We start from the raw sequence: 5,024 nt of genomic DNA, 5'->3' as shown, positions 1-5,024 counted from the left end.
AAATTACTTTTTACTTAAAATAAACATTTTTCTGCTTATTTGGATAAGCAAATCCTATTTACTTATTAAATAAGCATTTTTTGAAAGAAAGAAAAAAAAACTTATTCTAAAATTACTTATTTTAAGTTTTAAACAAAATGACCCATTATAAAGTCCATGAAAAGTAATTTCTCTAAAAACTAGAGTAACAAAGATAATCCAAAACTAAAAATTTCCGGGGAAAGCACATCCTCTAGTAAAATCCAAGATTTACTGTTAAGCGCTCGCTATTTGTTACAATGTATTACAGAAAATATTTCTTTTGTGCATATATGCATCGGGTATTAAAATACATCTGAATTTGAGTAGCATACTTTGTGTATATGTCCTCTGTACAGAAAAGCCAATAAGAAAATAAATGTGGTTAACACACTCAGTTATACATTTAAAAGGAGTATTTGAAGTCCAGAATCTTCATAAAAAATTCTTGTTGCCTTCTATACATTGGGGCTATGCACTCCCCATAGCCCACATTCCTCAAGCCTGAAAAGAAATGAATATTACAAGATACCAGTGTTTCTTTCAGGGAGTCAGAGAGTATAAAATTGTGTTTATATAAATAGAAGGAAAGCCACCTATATGATAATGAGAGTAATTCTTTTATATAAGCCAATAGAAGTTTAGCTCTGGTAGTAATTCAGCTGTAAAGTATAAAAAACAATGGACTGCAAACTGATGCTGAAAAACGGGCTCATCTTCCTGGGGCATAACTTCTATTTTTAGGCCAACATGAATTTCTTCCCTGTTTTTTAGGAAAAGTTATCAATTTATCATCTGTATATACTATATACAAGCATTCAAATAAATAGAAAAGCTTATCACCAAAACCCATTTACGACCTCATCTTCTGAGAATAACACGTTAAAACAATACAATAAGATGTGTGCACAACTCAAACTGAGTAATATATTAGTAAAATGTAATGCAGAGATGTGCACAACTCAAATTGATCAAGGACCTCAATTTAAGGTATAGTGAGGAGAATATGATGGTGGTGGTGGATGTAGCTTTACTTTTGGATCCTTACAATCGTAATCCACTTGGAAGAGTTTCCTATACAAATTAGCATTTATGTGTCCTTAATACTGAAAGCTCAACTATGTGAGAAGGACTTCTGCAATTTTTACCAGAAGGATAGGATATAAAAAGGAGTTATTGTGTGTGTACTCTAAAGAGAAATCTCTGGCAAAAGATTTTAACACTCACTCAGTAGAAATAAAAGTAATTCATTGTTTTTCATCAGATGAATAGAAAGGTATGCACTTGGATCAAAGCAGCATTATAAGACAGTCCATTAAATTTATATATTTTTTCAAACCGAAACTGGGGGGCAACAGCAACTTACGTCAAATTTACTCTCCTTTAAGCTTTCCAATGACTCGGCAAGCTCAACTTGCTTTGAAGCAGTGGCTAGCAGGGCCTAACATGAGCAGAAAACTCAATCAACACAATACTGTAAAATCTCTAAACATGAAACCCAAAGTGAACAATTGTGGTAGATTGGCACTACCTTCTTTGTTTTTTGCAAGTCATATTCTATACATTTTATGCGACTCAATGACTCTTGAAGAATATCTTCTTTTTCAGGAGGAATTGTATTAGGTTTATTAGCCATCTCAGTTACCACTGCCTCTAAATTCTGAATTCTTTGCCAAAGTGGCTCTTTTATCGCCGGAGTCATTAATTGTTCCTCGGAATTGGATTGAGCCGATTTGGTTTTCTCATGGCTTCTTGGTTGGTTGTCTACAGAGCGAACCACAAAACATTTCCCCAATGCCGCAAATACTACATAAATACAAGTTAACAATTTGACTGCGATTTGAGCCAAAATACTTATAATATATGGAATTGGCTTCTCCTGTAGTCTTCTAAGATAATTGTTGTTTGAATCACCTATCAGATTCACCAATTTTTACATTTAGTATAGAATACAAAATTCTCCTTACTAGAAAAGGAAACAAAATGAAGATTCCAAATGCCTCAAACTAGTGATAAAGTTGTGAGATACAACTTTCAGCAACAAATAATATGAAGGATAAAATATGTTTTTTGTCCTTATAAAATTATTAAAGTTTGGATTTCGTCCCTACAAAAAATTTCATCCGTTTTTTATGCAAGCTCCATTGGAGCTTGTAGGCCTAGGATCTTCTTCATCAATGGATTCCTTTGCTTCTTAGAAGATGAATGACAGCAGAATGAAGAAAGGGAGAGAGAGAGGAGACGCCACTTCAAGGAGAAGATAAGTCTAGAAGAAGCTCACCACCATAGGAGGCCATGGATAAGAGCTTAGAGGAAGAAGGAGATGAATGAAGGGAGAGGGAGAGAAGAGCACGAAATTTTGTGCTCTAAATGAGCTTTGAAATCTGAAGTTTAATATTCAAATCATCAAAGTTGAAAAAAATGCACACACATGACCTCTATTTATAGCCTAACTGTCATACAAAATTGGAGGGAAATTCAAATTTCACTTGAATTTGAAATTGAATTTGTGGAGCCAAAATTTTACTAATTATGATTAGTGAATTTTAGTTATGGTTCAGCCCACTAATTCAAGATCAATTCCAAGATTCTCCACTAAGTGTGCTTATGTGTCATGAGGCATGAAAAGCATGAAGGACATGCACAAAGTGTGACTATATGATGTGGCAATGAGATGTAGTAAACAAATGTTCACCTCCCCCTCTAAAATTTAATTGGATTGGGCTTCTACCAATTCAATTAAATTTATTTTCAACCGCACACATCAAATATCCACTTAGTGCATGTGAAATTACAAAACTACCCCTAATACAAGAACTAGTCTAGGTGCCCTAAAATACAAGGGCTGAAAAATCCTATATTTCTAGGGTACCCTACCTACATTATGGAGTCCTAAAAACAAAACCCAAAAATAATGAAACCTTAATCTAATATTTTCAAAGATAAGCGGGCTCGTACTTAGCCCATGGGCTCGCAATCTACCCTAAGGCTCATAAGAACGCTAGGGCCTTCTCTTGCATCTGTGGCCCAATCTACTTTGGAGTTTTTCTATCCAATGCCCTTGCGGGGTAGGATTGTATCATTCCTTCCCCCTTGAAAAGGATTTGACCTCAAATCCCGAGGTTCTTGAAACTGGGCTTTTTTCCTCAACACCTGTATAAAGAACAAAAACATATGTATTATTGGTGTTTAGTATGTTGAAGTAAGGTAAGGTCTGAAAACTCATTTCCTGGGCATCTTCCCATGAAGGAACATGGTTCCTCACCAACTCAATGAGTGGTGCTACAAGAATAGACAAATATGGGGCAAACCTTTTGTAAAAGTTTGTTAAGATTTGGAAGCCCCAAATTTTTCTTACACTTGGTGGAGCGAGCCACTCAGGAATGACCTTTATTCTCTTAGGGTTCATGGGAACCCCTTGATCACAATTTAAAAAATTAAGAAAAGTAAAGCAATAAAACATACCTTTTTCTGTATTTTCATGTTGATTATTCCTACCAAAAAGTATGACAAACCTAAGGTGTCCCATATGAGTGCCTAAGTTTGTATTGAAACTAAAAATAAGAACAAACCTACCTAATGAGTCCCTATATACACAAATCATGAAGATGTTGGATGCATGAGTGATTTTACAAAAGAGTGTTGCACCACCCAAAGCATTCATCACACCACCTATTTTAGGGATTTGGTGCCTAATAATACCTATTTTGGGCACCAACAAAGCACAAGGATTTAATCTCTTGCGAACCAAACCCTCATCCAACAACTCCTTTACTTGAGGAATAAACTCAAGCCTAAGAGATGTGGCAATGCTAACAAGTGTCTTTTTACAAAGGAGAAAATGTGGAGGTTGTCTAAGAAGGGAAATTTCTTTAATATTTGTCTTTATTTCAAAATGTCTTTCCTTCTTAGCTAACCTCTTGGAGGAGACATTTACCTCCTTACACTCCTCCTTAACCATTAAAGGTTGTCCTTCTTCTTGGGGGTAGATCTCTTCACTAGATTCTTCCCCTTTTGCTTCTTCACTTTTACTAGAGGAAGGTGAAGTAGTAGTCTCATCTTGGCTACTATAAATGTCTTGGCCCCTCATAATCATGGTTTTCTTGGTGGGGCATTGAGAAGTAATGTGTCCTCTTCCAAGACATTTAAAGCACTTCATGGAGCTAGTCTTCTCTTGCATACTAGCCTTAAGGGGTTGCTTTTCTATTGTCTTCCCTTTATCATCTTTGGGCTTAGAAGGTCTCACCCTTAAGATTCCTTGACCTTGGTTTTTCTTTGGATAAGAGTGAGAGCCATAAGATTTTGAAGTAGACTTCCTTTTAAGTTGTTGCTCTACCCTTATTTCCTAATCTAAATTAGCCTCTACATTTTCCTTCCCATGGAAGTATGAGAGTTTAATGTTAACCTCTTGAGGCTTTCTTTCATTTTCTCTCCTATGGGAGTGAGGTCTAAGATGTGACCTATGCCTTCCTTCATAATAGTCACGAAGTTCTTCACTTAGGCTCTTGCAAGAGTTATGACTACTATAGGAGACATGTTTTTCTCTTTTCATTTCTTTCCTTATTTTTCTTCTTTCTTCCTCTCTTATTTTCTCTCTTTCATCTTGACTTATTTCTTCCACTCTTTTTTTACCTTTTTCTTTTCTCTCTTGTTTTTCTTTCCACAACTTAAGGGATCTCAACTCATCTAATATCTTATACAAGGGGTCCTTATGAGTAGAACCCTCACCATTAACACTAGATGAAGAATGAAGACTCATGTTGGTTCCTAAGTTATGGTTCTTTCTTATTGGGGGTTTGAAAACAAAAGGTAAAATAAACTATGGTTGAAACTAGCCAAAATAAACACTAAAAGAGGTGTGAAAGATAAGGTAAAAACTAATTGGTAAAAGGTAAGTTATCTAGGCGGTTTGACAATGGAGGGTAAAGGAAATAAGCTATGAAAATAAGCAAGAAATTAAAGTGCAAGAAATGCAAACTAGGCGGATCCTAGGAGTGTTTGGATGA

At 35.4% G+C, this 5,024-nt stretch overlaps 1 long non-coding RNA gene across 1 annotated transcript; it reads right to left on the bottom strand.

Annotated features, from left to right (window-relative positions):
• Positions 1-304: 304 nt before the first annotated feature.
• Positions 305-1,871, bottom strand: LOC114404533. The gene is made up of 4 exons (XR_003665025.1): positions 1,550-1,871; positions 1,385-1,459; positions 615-781; positions 305-522 (listed from the first exon to the last, which is right to left on the bottom strand). It is a non-coding gene; the product is annotated as an uncharacterized LOC114404533 (long non-coding RNA).
• Between the last annotated feature and the right edge of the window lie 3,153 nt (positions 1,872-5,024).

This window comes from Glycine soja, unplaced genomic scaffold (genome assembly GCF_004193775.1).
Source record: "Glycine soja cultivar W05 unplaced genomic scaffold, ASM419377v2 tig00104483_1_pilon, whole genome shotgun sequence".
Taxonomy (NCBI): domain Eukaryota; kingdom Viridiplantae; phylum Streptophyta; class Magnoliopsida; order Fabales; family Fabaceae; genus Glycine; species Glycine soja.
This window is presented reverse-complemented; position numbering and strand designations above follow the sequence as displayed.